General features: G+C 51.6%; 1 long non-coding RNA gene and 11 other non-coding genes across 13 annotated transcripts in view; all 12 read right to left on the bottom strand.

The window, feature by feature from the left end:
• Nucleotides 1-20,707, bottom strand: part of LOC102163738 (uncharacterized) — a 236,099-nt gene that overhangs the window by 22,974 nt on the left and 192,418 nt on the right. The gene's annotated exons all lie outside the window — the stretch shown is intronic.
• Nucleotides 2,138-2,212, bottom strand: LOC146402029 (small nucleolar RNA SNORD113/SNORD114 family). The gene has a single exon (XR_014811664.1). It is a non-coding gene; the product is annotated as a small nucleolar RNA SNORD113/SNORD114 family (small nucleolar RNA).
• LOC146402028 (small nucleolar RNA SNORD113/SNORD114 family) lies at nucleotides 3,129-3,200 on the bottom strand. The gene has a single exon (XR_014811592.1). It is a non-coding gene; the product is annotated as a small nucleolar RNA SNORD113/SNORD114 family (small nucleolar RNA).
• On the bottom strand, nucleotides 5,691-5,765 carry LOC146402027 (small nucleolar RNA SNORD113/SNORD114 family). Its single transcript, XR_014811663.1, has one exon. It is a non-coding gene; the product is annotated as a small nucleolar RNA SNORD113/SNORD114 family (small nucleolar RNA).
• On the bottom strand, nucleotides 6,683-6,754 carry LOC146402026 (small nucleolar RNA SNORD113/SNORD114 family). Its single transcript, XR_014811591.1, has one exon. It is a non-coding gene; the product is annotated as a small nucleolar RNA SNORD113/SNORD114 family (small nucleolar RNA).
• LOC146402025 (small nucleolar RNA SNORD113/SNORD114 family) lies at nucleotides 9,244-9,318 on the bottom strand. The gene has a single exon (XR_014811662.1). It is a non-coding gene; the product is annotated as a small nucleolar RNA SNORD113/SNORD114 family (small nucleolar RNA).
• Nucleotides 10,236-10,307, bottom strand: LOC146402024 (small nucleolar RNA SNORD113/SNORD114 family). The gene has a single exon (XR_014811590.1). It is a non-coding gene; the product is annotated as a small nucleolar RNA SNORD113/SNORD114 family (small nucleolar RNA).
• LOC146402023 (small nucleolar RNA SNORD113/SNORD114 family) lies at nucleotides 12,798-12,872 on the bottom strand. Its single transcript, XR_014811691.1, has one exon. It is a non-coding gene; the product is annotated as a small nucleolar RNA SNORD113/SNORD114 family (small nucleolar RNA).
• LOC146402022 (small nucleolar RNA SNORD113/SNORD114 family) lies at nucleotides 13,790-13,861 on the bottom strand. The gene has a single exon (XR_014811589.1). It is a non-coding gene; the product is annotated as a small nucleolar RNA SNORD113/SNORD114 family (small nucleolar RNA).
• LOC146402021 (small nucleolar RNA SNORD113/SNORD114 family) lies at nucleotides 16,352-16,426 on the bottom strand. Its single transcript, XR_014811690.1, has one exon. It is a non-coding gene; the product is annotated as a small nucleolar RNA SNORD113/SNORD114 family (small nucleolar RNA).
• On the bottom strand, nucleotides 17,344-17,415 carry LOC146402020 (small nucleolar RNA SNORD113/SNORD114 family). Its single transcript, XR_014811587.1, has one exon. It is a non-coding gene; the product is annotated as a small nucleolar RNA SNORD113/SNORD114 family (small nucleolar RNA).
• LOC146402019 (small nucleolar RNA SNORD113/SNORD114 family) lies at nucleotides 19,906-19,980 on the bottom strand. The gene has a single exon (XR_014811661.1). It is a non-coding gene; the product is annotated as a small nucleolar RNA SNORD113/SNORD114 family (small nucleolar RNA).

The following is a 20,707-nucleotide window of genomic DNA, read 5'->3' as shown; positions in this document are numbered from 1 at the left end:
TACTTAGATTCTGCATTTCTTTTGGATTCCGTACCCGGATTTACTTATTTTCTTCCCCGGGACTGTGGCACAAGAAAGTTCCCACGCCCGTCATCAAACCCACACCACAGCACCGACCCAGGGAAAGCCGGATCCTTAACCCACCGCTGTCAGGAAACTCCCCCACATTTCTTAATAGTACAGTAATCACTCGAATCGAAAAAGTCCAAGCAAAGAAACTCAGCCGTTACTCACATTAATCTCCATTCTACTATATAGAGGCAACCACCGAGCCCGTGCCCGTGGCAGATGTTCAACCATCTCTAACGCCTTCATCCTGGGCGGTACAGAACACAGAGGGTGACAAAGGTGTTAGGATCTAATTGCCACTGATCATCGTTGCCCGACTTCCCCTTACACAATATTTATGCATTTATCACTTCCTATATACTTTCATTCTAGTGAAAGAAAAAACAAAAACAAACCAACCTCAATCTTTACTCCGTGGCAGAACTTAAACGGACTTTTATGAACGCATTGCTATCTAACTTTGGTCAGATATCCGACCCTTGCCAGGTATTTGATGGGCCTCACTGTTTTCAAGGTTCATGAACAGCCTCATTTCCTAAGCCTCTTCATATGTGGACAATGATTCACCCTATTTTTCCTTATTTCTTCACTTACGTTTGCTTAATGATTCTGGCACGCAGCCATTCCTAACAAACCCACGACAAAGAAATAAATACGAGAACACATGACCTTTGTATACCCCTGGCATCTCTCTCCAGACACAATTTCCCCCAAGAGAGGAGACTCCTTAGGTGCTGGGACAGACCTCAGAGTTTCAGAGATGCTTTCTTCCTTCAGGACTCTTCCCGTCACGCGCCTCATCACTGGTCCGTGACGGGGTCTCTGTGCCTCCTTCACGTGTATTACTTCATTGACGGATTCAGCAATTCCCACACAGTCATTCAGACACTCAATCATTCACAACACCCAAGAAGACGTGTGACGTCACCGTGGGATCACGCTCAATCCGCTCCAGCATGAGCACGTTTGACAGCACAAAGCACAGCCAATGATGAAAAAGAGAAAGAAAAGAAAAGGGATCACCGTCGCGTCTTGCCTCTACATTTCATCTGCCCTGTTACTTAACAATGTAAAGCATAGCCATGCTTTAGAGACTGTTTTGTCTCTTGACTGAAAGAACTACCTCAAACTTGAAACTGACTCACAACAATACAGGAAATTTCTAACACTTACAACTCTTCAAGTCTCTCTGATAATTGGCCACAAAGGTGACCGTTTGACTGACTTATCTCATAAGGAGCGCTGCTGTTGGCAGTTTTGATTAATATTTCTTTCTTCAACATATTTGTTCGTAATTAGACAACAACATATGCTCTTCAACTATTACCTATAACTTTCATGGTGTTCTCCTTGCTGTATGAATACTTTGAAAACGTATACGCTGTAAGAACCCGAACTTTCTGTGTTCCTAACACCTGTCCACAGGATGGCCTAAACAGAGCCAAAGAGGATGGACTGTGTGGGGCCACAGGGCTTCAGACCCTTATCATGCGTCATTCATGACTCACCACTGGGACCTGACCCATGTTCTAATCATCACGGGTACATTAGGCCAATGTCACTTCCCATGTTCATGTTTTGGGATCAATTTAATGTTTCCTTCATAACAAGAAGTACTTGATTAACGAAAATCAGAGTACAAGACACTTGAATATCCCTGATGATCTAAGTAGTACCAAAAGAGATTGTATCTTCCTTTGGTGAAATCCCTATTGTCAATTAACCAGCATAAAGGTTCATGCCTTAGTTCTCAAGGGACGATTAGTCACCTGGGGATTCTACATAGGACATTTTAAAGACATGGAAAACACTGGCCCCGATGACCCAAACCAAGACAGCCCGAGGCCATGCCTCACCTTGGGATCTCTCCTGCCACCACCGCCAGAGGAGGGGTCTCGGCCCCACGCAGCCTGGCCTGGCCTTCGGCTTCCACCCTATAAGGGAGACCCAAGAGACAAGGTGACACCCACAGTGAGACGCCATCGACTGGGCTCCTCGGGCGGTCGGCGCTGCCCCGTTGGGCTCGAGGATGGAAAGGCAGGAAGAGAAAGGCCCCGTTTCCTTGCGAGTGGACCTCAGAGTTCCAGACACACATTATTCGTCATCGATGCCTCATACGCTGGCATTGATCATCATCGATCCAGAAAAGGGGGACCTTCTCTTCCTTCGCCATGGCCCGTGGAGTCAGGCATTCCTCCCCGCACGGCCACTGGGCAACCCAAGGGGCCCGCCCCACCCAACGAGGCCTCGCCATCCCTCGGGGGGCCTCTAGGACCCGTCCCCTGGCTTTCGGTCTCTCTGGGCCGCGGAGGACCAGCTGGGCCCCTGTGCAGGACGTCCAAGAGACCTTCCTAGCCAGAGCTGTCCCATCCCTGGGACGCCAGAGCCCTTCTGGACTGCTGGCCTCGCCCGCATCTGCCGCCCACCCTCCACCAGCCCCTCGCACTGCCCTGCCCAGCCCAGCCCCGACAAGCCCTGGGATGCTGCTCACCCTGGTCCCCTGGCTCCAAAGACAACGCTGCCATCCTCGCCTGCTCATCCAGGAAGGAGCCGGCCTTCGGGCCTGGCGGCTGCCTGCTGAAGAGTACAAAGCCAAGAGCAGGAGACCCAATGGCACAGCCATTCTCCAGGCTCGCGGCTTCCACATGCACGCCTCCATCGGGGCAACCCTGCTGGCAGGGCACAGCCCTGTCTCGGGACACCCACCAACCACCAGCTGGCCGCCCAGCCCCGGGACAGAGGTGGGCCCTCCCTGACCCTGCCTACCTCACCCTTGCCCCACGGCCTCAGCCTCGGGGACATCAGCCCAAGACCTCTGGCCAACCTGCAGCCCATGGCATGGCAAGAGGCAGACCATGGGGGTGGGGTCACCAGGGACCTGGCGCCTTGGGAATGCCGGCCCTCCCTCGCTCTCCTCCTTCAGTTCTGGCAGGCTGGTCCACAGGGGCTCCCACTGGCCCACTGGGCGAACGCAAGCACCAGGAAGGCCCCCCAGAGGACACACGGACGGCCCCCCTGGATGCCTGGCCTCGCCCGTGAGGGTCACGGCACGGAGGACATTGGACCTCAGCGTTCCAGACACGTATTCATCGTACACGACTCATACGCCACCAGTAGTCATCATCGATCCAATACTGTCCCCCTTTCCTACTTAACACTCTAATTTCTTTGTCGACTCAATTGAAAACATGCAGTGGTTCTCTGGGGCCGAGCACTTAAGGATCAGCCTTGTCACTACTGTGGCCGGGATTGGATCCTTGGCCTGGAAACTTCTGTTTTCCACACAAGGACCAAAATAAATTAATCAAATCAAAAAGTGAGGAATCATTTTAGAAGTACCTTTTACAAACAACATACTAAACAAGCACCTCGAATTATTCTTCCCCTAACACATCTCAGACCAATGCTCTCTTTCGCTATAGGTGCCTTAATCTATATCATGGTCTATACTCCATACTCAACACTCAGATGCCGCTGCCTCCGCTACTTAGATTCTGCATTTCTTTTGGATTCCGTACCCGGATTTACTTATTTTCTTCCCCGGGACTGTGGCACAAGAAAGTTCCCACGCCCGTCATCAAACCCACACCACAGCACCGACCCAGGGAAAGCCGGATCCTTAACCCACCGCTGTCAGGAAACTCCCCCACATTTCTTAATAGTACAGTAATCACTCGAATCGAAAAAGTCCAAGCAAAGAAACTCAGCCGTTACTCACATTAATCTCCATTCTACTATATAGAGGCAACCACCGAGCCCGTGCCCGTGGCAGATGTTCAACCATCTCTAACGCCTTCATCCTGGGCGGTACAGAACACAGAGGGTGACAAAGGCGTTAGGATCTAATTGCCACTGATCATCGTTGCCCGACTTCCCCTTACACAATATTTATGCATTTATCACTTCCTATATACTTTCATTCTAGTGAAAGAAAAAACAAAAACAAACCAACCTCAATCTTTACTCCGTGGCAGAACTTAAACGGACTTTTATGAACGCATTGCTATCTAACTTTGGTCAGATATCCGACCCTTGCCAGGTATTTGATGGGCCTCACTGTTTTCAAGGTTCATGAACAGCCTCATTTCCTAAGCCTCTTCATATGTGGACAATGATTCACCCTATTTTTCCTTATTTCTTCACTTACGTTTGCTTAATGATTCTGGCACGCAGCCATTCCTAACAAACCCACGACAAAGAAATAAATACGAGAACACATGACCTTTGTATACCCCTGGCATCTCTCTCCAGACACAATTTCCCCCAAGAGAGGAGACTCCTTAGGTGCTGGGACAGACCTCAGAGTTTCAGAGATGCTTTCTTCCTTCAGGACTCTTCCCGTCACGCGCCTCATCACTGGTCCGTGACGGGGTCTCTGTGCCTCCTTCACGTGTATTACTTCATTGACGGATTCAGCAATTCCCACACAGTCATTCAGACACTCAATCATTCACAACACCCAAGAAGACGTGTGACGTCACCGTGGGATCACGCTCAATCCGCTCCAGCGTGAGCACGTTTGACAGCACAAAGCACAGCCAATGATGAAAAAGAGAAAGAAAAGAAAAGGGATCACCGTCGCGTCTTGCCTCTACATTTCATCTGCCCTGTTACTTAACAATGTAAAGCATAGCCATGCTTTAGAGACTGTTTTGTCTCTTGACTGAAAGAACTACCTCAAACTTGAAACTGACTCACAACAATACAGGAAATTTCTAACACTTACAACTCTTCAAGTCTCTCTGATAATTGGCCACAAAGGTGACCGTTTGACTGACTTATCTCATAAGGAGCGCTGCTGTTGGCAGTTTTGATTAATATTTCTTTCTTCAACATATTTGTTCGTAATTAGACAACAACATATGCTCTTCAACTATTACCTATAACTTTCATGGTGTTCTCCTTGCTGTATGAATACTTTGAAAACGTATACGCTGTAAGAACCCGAACTTTCTGTGTTCCTAACACCTGTCCACAGGATGGCCTAAACAGAGCCAAAGAGGATGGACTGTGTGGGGCCACAGGGCTTCAGACCCTTATCATGCGTCATTCATGACTCACCACTGGGACCTGACCCATGTTCTAATCATCACGGGTACATTAGGCCAATGTCACTTCCCATGTTCATGTTTTGGGATCAATTTAATGTTTCCTTCATAACAAGAAGTACTTGATTAACGAAAATCAGAGTACAAGACACTTGAATATCCCTGATGATCTAAGTAGTACCAAAAGAGATTGTATCTTCCTTTGGTGAAATCCCTATTGTCAATTAACCAGCATAAAGGTTCATGCCTTAGTTCTCAAGGGACGATTAGTCACCTGGGGATTCTACATAGGACATTTTAAAGACATGGAAAACACTGGCCCCGATGACCCAAACCAAGACAGCCCGAGGCCATGCCTCACCTTGGGATCTCTCCTGCCACCACCGCCAGAGGAGGGGTCTCGGCCCCACGCAGCCTGGCCTGGCCTTCGGCTTCCACCCTATAAGGGAGACCCAAGAGACAAGGTGACACCCACAGTGAGACGCCATCGACTGGGCTCCTCGGGCGGTCGGCGCTGCCCCGTTGGGCTCGAGGATGGAAAGGCAGGAAGAGAAAGGCCCCGTTTCCTTGCGAGTGGACCTCAGAGTTCCAGACACACATTATTCGTCATCGATGCCTCATACGCTGGCATTGATCATCATCGATCCAGAAAAGGGGGACCTTCTCTTCCTTCGCCATGGCCCGTGGAGTCAGGCATTCCTCCCCGCACGGCCACTGGGCAACCCAAGGGGCCCGCCCCACCCAACGAGGCCTCGCCATCCCTCGGGGGGCCTCTAGGACCCGTCCCCTGGCTTTCGGTCTCTCTGGGCCGTGGAGGACCAGCTGGGCCCCTGTGCAGGACGTCCAAGAGACCTTCCTAGCCAGAGCTGTCCCATCCCTGGGACGCCAGAGCCCTTCTGGACTGCTGGCCTCGCCCGCATCTGCCGCCCACCCTCCACCAGCCCCTCGCACTGCCCTGCCCAGCCCAGCCCCGACAAGCCCTGGGATGCTGCTCACACTGGTCCCCTGGCTCCAAAGACAACGCTGCCATCCTCGCCTGCTCATCCAGGAAGGAGCCGGCCTTCGGGCCTGGCGGCTGCCTGCTGAAGAGTACAAAGCCAAGAGCAGGAGACCCAATGGCACAGCCATTCTCCAGGCTCGCGGCTTCCACATGCACGCCTCCATCGGGGCAACCCTGCTGGCAGGGCACAGCCCTGTCTCGGGACACCCACCAACCACCAGCTGGCCGCCCAGCCCCGGGACAGAGGGGGGCCCTCCCTGACCCTGCCTACCTCACCCTTGCCCCACGGCCTCAGCCTCGGGGACATCAGCCCAAGACCTCTGGCCAACCTGCAGCCCATGGCATGGCAAGAGGCAGACCATGGGGGGTGGGGTCACCAGGGACCTGGCGCCTTGGGAATGCCGGCCCTCCCTCGCTCTCCTCCTTCAGTTCTGGCAGGCTGGTCCACAGGGGCTCCCACTGGCCCACTGGGCGAACGCAAGCACCAGGAAGGCCCCCCAGAGGACACACGGACGGCCCCCCTGGATGCCTGGCCTCGCCCGTGAGGGTCACGGCACGGAGGACATTGGACCTCAGCGTTCCAGACACGTATTCATCGTACACGACTCATACGCCACCAGTAGTCATCATCGATCCAATACTGTCCCCCTTTCCTACTTAACACTCTAATTTCTTTGTCGACTCAATTGAAAACATGCAGTGGTTCTCTGGGGCCGAGCACTTAAGGATCAGCCTTGTCACTACTGTGGCGGGATTGGATCCTTGGCCTGGAAACTTCTGTTTTCCACACAAGGACCAAAATAAATTAATCAAATCAAAAAGTGAGGAATCATTTTAGAAGTACCTTTTACAAACAACATACTAAACAAGCACCTCGAATCATTCTTCCCCTAACACATCTCAGACCAATGCTCTCTTTCGCTATAGGTGCCTTAATCTATATCATGGTCTATACTCCATACTCAACACTCAGATGCCGCTGCCTCCGCTACTTAGATTCTGCACTTCTTTTGGATTCCGTACCCGGATTTACTTATTTTCTTCCCCGGGACTGTGGCACAAGAAAGTTCCCACGCCCGTCATCAAACCCACACCACAGCACCGACCCAGGTAAAGCCAGATCCTTAACCCACCGCTGTCAGGAAACTCCCCCACATTTCTTAATAGTACAGTAATCACTCGAATCGAAAAAGTCCAAGCAAAGAAACTCAGCCGTTACTCACATTAATCTCCATTCTACTATATAGAGGCAACCACCGAGCCCGTGCCCGTGGCAGATGTTCAACCATCTCTAACGCCTTCATCCTGGGCGGTACAGAACACAGAGGGTGACAAAGGCGTTAGGATCTAATTGCCACTGATCATCGTTGCCCGACTTCCCCTTACACAATATTTATGCATTTATCACTTCCTATATACTTTCATTCTAGTGAAAGAAAAAACAAAAACAAACCAACCTCAATCTTTACTCCGTGGCAGAACTTAAACGGACTTTTATGAACGCATTGCTATCTAACTTTGGTCAGATATCCGACCCTTGCCAGGTATTTGATGGGCCTCACTGTTTTCAAGGTTCATGAACAGCCTCATTTCCTAAGCCTCTTCATATGTGGACAATGATTCACCCTATTTTTCCTTATTTCTTCACTTACGTTTGCTTAATGATTCTGGCACGCAGCCATTCCTAACAAACCCACGACAAAGAAATAAATACGAGAACACATGACCTTTGTATACCCCTGGCATCTCTCTCCAGACACAATTTCCCCCAAGAGAGGAGACTCCTTAGGTGCTGGGACAGACCTCAGAGTTTCAGAGATGCTTTCTTCCTTCAGGACTCTTCCCGTCACGCGCCTCATCACTGGTCCGTGACGGGGTCTCTGTGCCTCCTTCACGTGTATTACTTCATTGACGGATTCAGCAATTCCCACACAGTCATTCAGACACTCAATCATTCACAACACCCAAGAAGACGTGTGACGTCACCGTGGGATCACGCTCAATCCGCTCCAGCGTGAGCACGTTTGACAGCACAAAGCACAGCCAATGATGAAAAAGAGAAAGAAAAGAAAAGGGATCACCGTCGCGTCTTGCCTCTACATTTCATCTGCCCTGTTACTTAACAATGTAAAGCACAGCCATGCTTTAGAGACTGTTTTGTCTCTTGACTGAAAGAACTACCTCAAACTTGAAACTGACTCACAACAATACAGGAAATTTCTAACACTTACAACTCTTCAAGTCTCTCTGATAATTGGCCACAAAGGTGACCGTTTGACTGACTTATCTCATAAGGAGCGCTGCTGTTGGCAATTTTGATTAATATTTCTTTCTTCAACATATTTGTTCGTAATTAGACAACAACATATGCTCTTCAACTATTACCTATAACTTTCATGGTGTTCTCCTTGCTGTATGAATACTTTGAAAACGTATACGCTGTAAGAACCCGAACTTTCTGTGTTCCTAACACCTGTCCACAGGATGGCCTAAACAGAGCCAAAGAGGATGGACTGTGTGGGGCCACAGGGCTTCAGACCCTTATCATGCGTCATTCATGACTCACCACTGGGACCTGACCCATGTTCTAATCATCACGGGTACATTAGGCCAATGTCACTTCCCATGTTCATGTTTTGGGATCAATTTAATGTTTCCTTCATAACAAGAAGTACTTGATTAACGAAAATCAGAGTACAAGACACTTGAATATCCCTGATGATCTAAGTAGTACCAAAAGAGATTGTATCTTCCTTTGGTGAAATCCCTATTGTCAATTAACCAGCATAAAGGTTCATGCCTTAGTTCTCAAGGGACGATTAGTCACCTGGGGATTCTACATAGGACATTTTAAAGACATGGAAAACACTGGCCCCGATGACCCAAACCAAGACAGCCCGAGGCCATGCCTCACCTTGGGATCTCTCCTGCCACCACCGCCAGAGGAGGGGTCTCGGCCCCACGCAGCCTGGCCTGGCCTTCGGCTTCCACCCTATAAGGGAGACCCAAGAGACAAGGTGACACCCACAGTGAGACGCCATCGACTGGGCTCCTCGGGCGGTCGGCGCTGCCCCGTTGGGCTCGAGGATGGAAAGGCAGGAAGAGAAAGGCCCCGTTTCCTTGCGAGTGGACCTCAGAGTTCCAGACACACATTATTCGTCATCGATGCCTCATACGCTGGCATTGATCATCATCGATCCAGAAAAGGGGGACCTTCTCTTCCTTCGCCATGGCCCGTGGAGTCAGGCATTCCTCCCCGCACGGCCACTGGGCAACCCAAGGGGCCCGCCCCACCCAACGAGGCCTCGCCATCCCTCGGGGGGCCTCTAGGACCCGTCCCCTGGCTTTCGGTCTCTCTGGGCCGCGGAGGACCAGCTGGGCCCCTGTGCAGGACGTCCAAGAGACCTTCCTAGCCAGAGCTGTCCCATCCCTGGGACGCCAGAGCCCTTCTGGACTGCTGGCCTCGCCCGCATCTGCCGCCCACCCTCCACCAGCCCCTCGCACTGCCCTGCCCAGCCCAGCCCCGACAAGCCCTGGGATGCTGCTCACACTGGTCCCCTGGCTCCAAAGACAACGCTGCCATCCTCGCCTGCTCATCCAGGAAGGAGCCGGCCTTCGGGCCTGGCGGCTGCCTGCTGAAGAGTACAAAGCCAAGAGCAGGAGACCCAATGGCACAGCCATTCTCCAGGCTCGCGGCTTCCACATGCACGCCTCCATCGGGGCAACCCTGCTGGCAGGGCACAGCCCTGTCTCGGGACACCCACCAACCACCAGCTGGCCGCCCAGCCCCGGGACAGAGGGGGGCCCTCCCTGACCCTGCCTACCTCACCCTTGCCCCACGGCCTCAGCCTCGGGGACATCAGCCCAAGACCTCTGGCCAACCTGCAGCCCATGGCATGGCAAGAGGCAGACCATGGGGGGTGGGGTCACCAGGGACCTGGCGCCTTGGGAATGCCGGCCCTCCCTCGCTCTCCTCCTTCAGTTCTGGCAGGCTGGTCCACAGGGGCTCCCACTGGCCCACTGGGCGAACGCAAGCACCAGGAAGGCCCCCCAGAGGACACACGGACGGCCCCCCTGGATGCCTGGCCTCGCCCGTGAGGGTCACGGCACGGAGGACATTGGACCTCAGCGTTCCAGACACGTATTCATCGTACACGACTCATACGCCACCAGTAGTCATCATCGATCCAATACTGTCCCCCTTTCCTACTTAACACTCTAATTTCTTTGTCGACTCAATTGAAAACATGCAGTGGTTCTCTGGGGCCGAGCACTTAAGGATCAGCCTTGTCACTACTGTGGCGGGGATTGGATCCTTGGCCTGGAAACTTCTGTTTTCCACACAAGGACCAAAATAAATTAATCAAATCAAAAAGTGAGGAATCATTTTAGAAGTACCTTTTACAAACAACATACTAAACAAGCACCTCGAATCATTCTTCCCCTAACACATCTCAGACCAATGCTCTCTTTCGCTATAGGTGCCTTAATCTATATCATGGTCTATACTCCATACTCAACACTCAGATGCCGCTGCCTCCGCTACTTAGATTCTGCATTTCTTTTGGATTCCGTACCCGGATTTACTTATTTTCTTCCCCGGGACTGTGGCACAAGAAAGTTCCCACGCCCGTCATCAAACCCACACCACAGCACCGACCCAGGTAAAGCCGGATCCTTAACCCACCGCTGTCAGGAAACTCCCCCACATTTCTTAATAGTACAGTAATCACTCGAATCGAAAAAGTCCAAGCAAAGAAACTCAGCCGTTACTCACATTAATCTCCATTCTACTATATAGAGGCAACCACCGAGCCCGTGCCCGTGGCAGATGTTCAACCATCTCTAACGCCTTCATCCTGGGCGGTACAGAACACAGAGGGTGACAAAGGCGTTAGGATCTAATTGCCACTGATCATCGTTGCCCGACTTCCCCTTACACAATATTTATGCATTTATCACTTCCTATATACTTTCATTCTAGTGAAAGAAAAAACAAAAACAAACCAACCTCAATCTTTACTCCGTGGCAGAACTTAAACGGACTTTTATGAACGCATTGCTATCTAACTTTGGTCAGATATCCGACCCTTGCCAGGTATTTGATGGGCCTCACTGTTTTCAAGGTTCATGAACAGCCTCATTTCCTAAGCCTCTTCATATGTGGACAATGATTCACCCTATTTTTCCTTATTTCTTCACTTACGTTTGCTTAATGATTCTGGCACGCAGCCATTCCTAACAAACCCACGACAAAGAAATAAATACGAGAACACATGACCTTTGTATACCCCTGGCATCTCTCTCCAGACACAATTTCCCCCAAGAGAGGAGACTCCTTAGGTGCTGGGACAGACCTCAGAGTTTCAGAGATGCTTTCTTCCTTCAGGACTCTTCCCGTCACGCGCCTCATCACTGGTCCGTGACGGGGTCTCTGTGCCTCCTTCACGTGTATTACTTCATTGACGGATTCAGCAATTCCCACACAGTCATTCAGACACTCAATCATTCACAACACCCAAGAAGACGTGTGACGTCACCGTGGGATCACGCTCAATCCGCTCCAGCGTGAGCACGTTTGACAGCACAAAGCACAGCCAATGATGAAAAAGAGAAAGAAAAGAAAAGGGATCACCGTCGCGTCTTGCCTCTACATTTCATCTGCCCTGTTACTTAACAATGTAAAGCATAGCCATGCTTTAGAGACTGTTTTGTCTCTTGACTGAAAGAACTACCTCAAACTTGAAACTGACTCACAACAATACAGGAAATTTCTAACACTTACAACTCTTCAAGTCTCTCTGATAATTGGCCACAAAGGTGACCGTTTGACTGACTTATCTCATAAGGAGCGCTGCTGTTGGCAGTTTTGATTAATATTTCTTTCTTCAACATATTTGTTCGTAATTAGACAACAACATATGCTCTTCAACTATTACCTATAACTTTCATGGTGTTCTCCTTGCTGTATGAATACTTTGAAAACGTATACGCTGTAAGAACCCGAACTTTCTGTGTTCCTAACACCTGTCCACAGGATGGCCTAAACAGAGCCAAAGAGGATGGACTGTGTGGGGCCACAGGGCTTCAGACCCTTATCATGCGTCATTCATGACTCACCACTGGGACCTGACCCATGTTCTAATCATCACGGGTACATTAGGCCAATGTCACTTCCCATGTTCATGTTTTGGGATCAATTTAATGTTTCCTTCATAACAAGAAGTACTTGATTAACGAAAATCAGAGTACAAGACACTTGAATATCCCTGATGATCTAAGTAGTACCAAAAGAGATTGTATCTTCCTTTGGTGAAATCCCTATTGTCAATTAACCAGCATAAAGGTTCATGCCTTAGTTCTCAAGGGACGATTAGTCACCTGGGGATTCTACATAGGACATTTTAAAGACATGGAAAACACTGGCCCCGATGACCCAAACCAAGACAGCCCGAGGCCATGCCTCACCTTGGGATCTCTCCTGCCACCACCGCCAGAGGAGGGGTCTCGGCCCCACGCAGCCTGGCCTGGCCTTCGGCTTCCACCCTATAAGGGAGACCCAAGAGACAAGGTGACACCCACAGTGAGACGCCATCGACTGGGCTCCTCGGGCGGTCGGCGCTGCCCCGTTGGGCTCGAGGATGGAAAGGCAGGAAGAGAAAGGCCCCGTTTCCTTGCGAGTGGACCTCAGAGTTCCAGACACACATTATTCGTCATTGATGCCTCATACGCTGGCATTGATCATCATCGATCCAGAAAAGGGGGACCTTCTCTTCCTTCGCCATGGCCCGTGGAGTCAGGCATTCCTCCCCGCACGGCCACTGGGCAACCCAAGGGGCCCGCCCCACCCAACGAGGCCTCGCCATCCCTCGGGGGGCCTCTAGGACCCGTCCCCTGGCTTTCGGTCTCTCTGGGCCGCGGAGGACCAGCTGGGCCCCTGTGCAGGACGTCCAAGAGACCTTCCTAGCCAGAGCTGTCCCATCCCTGGGACGCCAGAGCCCTTCTGGACTGCTGGCCTCGCCCGCATCTGCCGCCCACCCTCCACCAGCCCCTCGCACTGCCCTGCCCAGCCCAGCCCCGACAAGCCCTGGGATGCTGCTCACACTGGTCCCCTGGCTCCAAAGACAACGCTGCCATCCTCGCCTGCTCATCCAGGAAGGAGCCGGCCTTCGGGCCTGGCGGCTGCCTGCTGAAGAGTACAAAGCCAAGAGCAGGAGACCCAATGGCACAGCCATTCTCCAGGCTCGCGGCTTCCACATGCACGCCTCCATCGGGGCAACCCTGCTGGCAGGGCACAGCCCTGTCTCGGGACACCCACCAACCACCAGCTGGCCGCCCAGCCCCGGGACAGAGGGGGGCCCTCCCTGACCCTGCCTACCTCACCCTTGCCCCACGGCCTCAGCCTCGGGGACATCAGCCCAAGACCTCTGGCCAACCTGCAGCCCATGGCATGGCAAGAGGCAGACCATGGGGGGTGGGGTCACCAGGGACCTGGCGCCTTGGGAATGCCGGCCCTCCCTCGCTCTCCTCCTTCAGTTCTGGCAGGCTGGTCCACAGGGGCTCCCACTGGCCCACTGGGCGAACGCAAGCACCAGGAAGGCCCCCCAGAGGACACACGGACGGCCCCCCTGGATGCCTGGCCTCGCCCGTGAGGGTCACGGCACGGAGGACATTGGACCTCAGCGTTCCAGACACGTATTCATCGTACACGACTCATACGCCACCAGTAGTCATCATCGATCCAATACTGTCCCCCTTTCCTACTTAACACTCTAATTTCTTTGTCGACTCAATTGAAAACATGCAGTGGTTCTCTGGGGCCGAGCACTTAAGGATCAGCCTTGTCACTACTGTGGCGGGGATTGGATCCTTGGCCTGGAAACTTCTGTTTTCCACACAAGGACCAAAATAAATTAATCAAATCAAAAAGTGAGGAATCATTTTAGAAGTACCTTTTACAAACAACATACTAAACAAGCACCTCGAATCATTCTTCCCCTAACACATCTCAGACCAATGCTCTCTTTCGCTATAGGTGCCTTAATCTATATCATGGTCTATACTCCATACTCAACACTCAGATGCCGCTGCCTCCGCTACTTAGATTCTGCATTTCTTTTGGATTCCGTACCCGGATTTACTTATTTTCTTCCCCGGGACTGTGGCACAAGAAAGTTCCCACGCCCGTCATCAAACCCACACCACAGCACCGACCCAGGTAAAGCCGGATCCTTAACCCACCGCTGTCAGGAAACTCCCCCACATTTCTTAATAGTACAGTAATCACTCGAATCGAAAAAGTCCAAGCAAAGAAACTCAGCCGTTACTCACATTAATCTCCATTCTACTATATAGAGGCAACCACCGAGCCCGTGCCCGTGGCAGATGTTCAACCATCTCTAACGCCTTCATCCTGGGCGGTACAGAACACAGAGGGTGACAAAGGCGTTAGGATCTAATTGCCACTGATCATCGTTGCCCGACTTCCCCTTACACAATATTTATGCATTTATCACTTCCTATATACTTTCATTCTAGTGAAAGAAAAAACAAAAACAAACCAACCTCAATCTTTACTCCGTGGCAGAACTTAAACGGACTTTTATGAACGCATTGCTATCTAACTTTGGTCAGATATCCGACCCTTGCCAGGTATTTGATGGGCCTCACTGTTTTCAAGGTTCATGAACAGCCTCATTTCCTAAGCCTCTTCATATGTGGACAATGATTCACCCTATTTTTCCTTATTTCTTCACTTACGTTTGCTTAATGATTCTGGCACGCAGCCATTCCTAACAAACCCACGACAAAGAAATAAATACGAGAACACATGACCTTTGTATACCCCTGGCATCTCTCTCCAGACACAATTTCCCCCAAGAGAGGAGACTCCTTAGGTGCTGGGACAGACCTCAGAGTTTCAGAGATGCTTTCTTCCTTCAGGACTCTTCCCGTCACGCGCCTCATCACTGGTCCGTGACGGGGTCTCTGTGCCTCCTTCACGTGTATTACTTCATTGACGGATTCAGCAATTCCCACACAGTCATTCAGACACTCAATCATTCACAACACCCAAGAAGACGTGTGACGTCACCGTGGGATCACGCTCAATCCGCTCCAGCGTGAGCACGTTTGACAGCACAAAGCACAGCCAATGATGAAAAAGAGAAAGAAAAGAAAAGGGATCACCGTCGCGTCTTGCCTCTACATTTCATCTGCCCTGTTACTTAACAATGTAAAGCATAGCCATGCTTTAGAGACTGTTTTGTCTCTTGACTGAAAGAACTACCTCAAACTTGAAACTGACTCACAACAATACAGGAAATTTCTAACACTTACAACTCTTCAAGTCTCTCTGATAATTGGCCACAAAGGTGACCGTTTGACTGACTTATCTCATAAGGAGCGCTGCTGTTGGCAGTTTTGATTAATATTTCTTTCTTCAACATATTTGTTCGTAATTAGACAACAACATATGCTCTTCAACTATTACCTATAACTTTCATGGTGTTCTCCTTGCTGTATGAATACTTTGAAAACGTATACGCTGTAAGAACCCGAACTTTCTGTGTTCCTAACACCTGTCCACAGGATGGCCTAAACAGAGCCAAAGAGGATGGACTGTGTGGGGCCACAGGGCTTCAGACCCTTATCATGCGTCATTCATGACTCACCACTGGGACCTGACCCATGTTCTAATCATCACGGGTACATTAGGCCAATGTCACTTCCCATGTTCATGTTTTGGGATCAATTTAATGTTTCCTTCATAACAAGAAGTACTTGATTAACGAAAATCAGAGTACAAGACACTTGAATATCCCTGATGATCTAAGTAGTACCAAAAGAGATTGTATCTTCCTTTGGTGAAATCCCTATTGTCAATTAACCAGCATAAAGGTTCATGCCTTAGTTCTCAAGGGACGATTAGTCACCTGGGGATTCTACATAGGACATTTTAAAGACATGGAAAACACTGGCCCCGATGACCCAAACCAAGACAGCCCGAGGCCATGCCTCACCTTGGGATCTCTCCTGCCACCACCGCCAGAGGAGGGGTCTCGGCCCCACGCAGCCTGGCCTGGCCTTCGGCTTCCACCCTATAAGGGAGACCCAAGAGACAAGGTGACACCCACAGTGAGACGCCATCGACTGGGCTCCTCGGGCGGTCGGCGCTGCCCCGTTGGGCTCGAGGATGGAAAGGCAGGAAGAGAAAGGCCCCGTTTCCTTGCGAGTGGACCTCAGAGTTCCAGACACACATTATTCGTCATTGATGCCTCATACGCTGGCATTGATCATCATCGATCCAGAAAAGGGGGACCTTCTCTTCCTTCGCCATGGCCCGTGGAGTCAGGCATTCCTCCCCGCACGGCCACTGGGCAACCCAAGGGGCCCGCCCCACCCAACGAGGCCTCGCCATCCCTCGGGGGGCCTCTAGGACCCGTCCCCTGGCTTTCGGTCTCTCTGGGCCGCGGAGGACCAGCTGGGCCCCTGTGCAGGACGTCCAAGAGACCTTCCTAGCCAGAGCTGTCCCATCCCTGGGACGCCAGAGCCCTTCTGGACTGCTGGCCTCGCCCGCATCTGCCGCCCACCCTCCACCAGCCCCTCGCACTGCCCTGCCCAGCCCAGCCCCGACAAGCCCTGGGATGCTGCTCACACTGGTCCCCTGGCTCCAAAGACAACGCTGCCATCCTCGCCTGCTCATCCAGGAAGGAGCCGGCCTTCGGGCCTGGCGGCTGCCTGCTGAAGAGTACAAAGCCAAGAGCAGGAGACCCAATGGCACAGCCATTCTCCAGGCTCGCGGCTTCCACATGCACGCCTCCATCGGGGCAACCCTGCTGGCAGGGCACAGCCCTGTCTCGGGACACCCACCAACCACCAGCTGGCCGCCCAGCCCCGGGACAGAGGGGGGCCCTCCCTGACCCTGCCTACCTCACCCTTGCCCCACGGCCTCAGCCTCGGGGACATCAGCCCAAGACCTCTGGCCAACCTGCAGCCCATGGCATGGCAAGAGGCAGACCATGGGGGGTGGGGTCACCAGGGACCTGGCGCCTTGGGAATGCCGGCCCTCCCTCGCTCTCCTCCTTCAGTTCTGGCAGGCTGGTCCACAGGGGCTCCCACTGGCCCACTGGGCGAACGCAAGCACCAGGAAGGCCCCCCAGAGGACACACGGACGGCCCCCCTGGATGCCTGGCCTCGCCCGTGAGGGTCACGGCACGGAGGACATTGGACCTCAGCGTTCCAGACACGTATTCATCGTACACGACTCATACGCCACCAGTAGTCATCATCGATCCAATACTGTCCCCCTTTCCTACTTAACACTCTAATTTCTTTGTCGACTCAATTGAAAACATGCAGTGGTTCTCTGGGGCCGAGCACTTAAGGATCAGCCTTGTCACTACTGTGGCGGGGATTGGATCCTTGGCCTGGAAACTTCTGTTTTCCACACAAGGACCAAAATAAATTAATCAAATCAAAAAGTGAGGAATCATTTTAGAAGTACCTTTTACAAACAACATACTAAACAAGCACCTCGAATCATTCTTCCCCTAACACATCTCAGACCAATGCTCTCTTTCGCTATAGGTGCCTTAATCTATATCATGGTCTATACTCCATACTCAACACTCAGATGCCGCTGCCTCCGCTACTTAGATTCTGCATTTCTTTTGGATTCCGTACCCGGATTTACTTATTTTCTTCCCCGGGACTGTGGCACAAGAAAGTTCCCACGCCCGTCATCAAACCCACACCACAGCACCGACCCAGGGAAAGCCGGATCCTTAACCCACCGCTGTCAGGAAACTCCCCCACATTTCTTAATAGTACAGTAATCACTCGAATCGAAAAAGTCCAAGCAAAGAAACTCAGCCGTTACTCACATTAATCTCCATTCTACTATATAGAGGCAACCACCGAGCCCGTGCCCGTGGCAGATGTTCAACCATCTCTAACGCCTTCATCCTGGGCGGTACAGAACACAGAGGGTGACAAAGGCGTTAGGATCTAATTGCCACTGATCATCGTTGCCCGACTTCCCCTTACACAATATTTATGCATTTATCACTTCCTATATACTTTCATTCTAGTGAAAGAAAAAACAAAAACAAACCAACCTCAATCTTTACTCCGTGGCAGAACTTAAACGGACTTTTATGAACGCATTGCTATCTAACTTTGGTCAGATATCCGACCCTTGCCAGGTATTTGATGGGCCTCACTGTTTTCAAGGTTCATGAACAGCCTCATTTCCTAAGCCTCTTCATATGTGGACAATGATTCACCCTATTTTTCCTTATTTCTTCACTTACGTTTGCTTAATGATTCTGGCACGCAGCCATTCCTAACAAACCCACGACAAAGAAATAAATACGAGAACACATGACCTTTGTATACCCCTGGCATCTCTCTACAGACACAATTTCCCCCAAGAGAGGAGACTCCTTAGGTGCTGGGACAGACCTCAGAGTTTCAGAGATGCTTTCTTCCTTCAGGACTCTTCCCGTCACGCGCCTCATCACTGGTCCGTGACGGGGTCTCTGTGCCTCCTTCACGTGTATTACTTCATTGACGGATTCAGCAATTCCCACACAGTCATTCAGACACTCAATCATTCACAACACCCAAGAAGACGTGTGACGTCACCGTGGGATCACGCTCAATCCGCTCCAGCGTGAGCACGTTTGACAGCACAAAGCACAGCCAATGATGAAAAAGAGAAAGAAAAGAAAAGGGATCACCGTCGCGTCTTGCCTCTACATTTCATCTGCCCTGTTACTTAACAATGTAAAGCATAGCCATGCTTTAGAGACTGTTTTGTCTCTTGACTGAAAGAACTACCTCAAACTTGAAACTGACTCACAACAATACAGGAAATTTCTAACACTTACAACTCTTCAAGTCTCTCTGATAATTGGCCACAAAGGTGACCGTTTGACTGACTTATCTCATAAGGAGCGCTGCTGTTGGCAATTTTGATTAATATTTCTTTCTTCAACATATTTGTTCGTAATTAGACAACAACATATGCTCTTCAACTATTACCTATAACTTTCATGGTGTTCTCCTTGCTGTATGAATACTTTGAAAACGTATACGCTGTAAGAACCCGAACTTTCTGTGTTCCTAACACCTGTCCACAGGATGGCCTAAACAGAGCCAAAGAGGATGGACTGTGTGGGGCCACAGGGCTTCAGACCCTTATCATGCGTCATTCATGACTCACCACTGGGACCTGACCCATGTTCTAATCATCACGGGTACATTAGGCCAATGTCACTTCCCATGTTCATGTTTTGGGATCAATTTAATGTTTCCTTCATAACAAGAAGTACTTGATTAACGAAAATCAGAGTACAAGACACTTGAATATCCCTGATGATCTAAGTAGTACCAAAAGAGATTGTATCTTCCTTTGGTGAAATCCCTATTGTCAATTAACCAGCATAAAGGTTCATGCCTTAGTTCTCAAGGGACGATTAGTCACCTGGGGATTCTACATAGGACATTTTAAAGACATGGAAAACACTGGCCCCGATGACCCAAACCAAGACAGCCCGAGGCCATGCCTCACCTTGGGATCTCTCCTGCCACCACCGCCAGAGGAGGGGTCTCGGCCCCACGCAGCCTGGCCTGGCCTTCGGCTTCCACCCTATAAGGGAGACCCAAGAGACAAGGTGACACCCACAGTGAGACGCCATCGACTGGGCTCCTCGGGCGGTCGGCGCTGCCCCGTTGGGCTCGAGGATGGAAAGGCAGGAAGAGAAAGGCCCCGTTTCCTTGCGAGTGGACCTCAGAGTTCCAGACACACATTATTCGTCATCGATGCCTCATACGCTGGCATTGATCATCATCGATCCAGAAAAGGGGGACCTTCTCTTCCTTCGCCATGGCCCGTGGAGTCAGGCATTCCTCCCCGCACGGCCACTGGGCAACCCAAGGGGCCCGCCCCACCCAACGAGGCCTCGCCATCCCTCGGGGAGCCTCTAGGACCCGTCCCCTGGCTTTCGGTCTCTCTGGGCCGTGGAGGACCAGCTGGGCCCCTGTGCAGGACGTCCAAGAGACCTTCCTAGCCAGAGCTGTCCCATCCCTGGGACGCCAGAGCCCTTCTGGACTGCTGGCCTCGCCCGCATCTGCCGCCCACCCTCCACCAGCCCCTCGCACTGCCCTGCCCAGCCCAGCCCCGACAAGCCCTGGGATGCTGCTCACACTGGTCCCCTGGCTCCAAAGACAACGCTGCCATCCTCGCCTGCTCATCCAGGAAGGAGCCAGCCTTCGGGCCTGGCGGCTGCCTGCTGAAGAGTACAAAGCCAAGAGCAGGAGACCCAATGGCACAGCCATTCTCCAGGCTCGCGGCTTCCACATGCACGCCTCCATCGGGGCAACCCTGCTGGCAGGGCACAGCCCTGTCTCGGGACACCCACCAACCACCAGCTGGCCGCCCAGCCCCGGGACAGAGGGGGGCCCTCCCTGACCCTGCCTACCTCACCCTTGCCCCACGGCCTCAGCCTCGGGGACATCAGCCCAAGACCTCTGGCCAACCTGCAGCCCATGGCATGGCAAGAGGCAGACCATGGGGGGTGGGGTC

The sequence above is a fragment of the Sus scrofa genome, chromosome 7 (assembly GCF_054392235.1).
Source record: "Sus scrofa isolate SSC_HxYL_T2T_F1_AM1 chromosome 7, Sscrofa_HxYL_maternal_Yorkshire_Landrace_v2.0, whole genome shotgun sequence".
Classification (NCBI taxonomy): domain Eukaryota; kingdom Metazoa; phylum Chordata; class Mammalia; order Artiodactyla; family Suidae; genus Sus; species Sus scrofa.
This window is presented reverse-complemented; position numbering and strand designations above follow the sequence as displayed.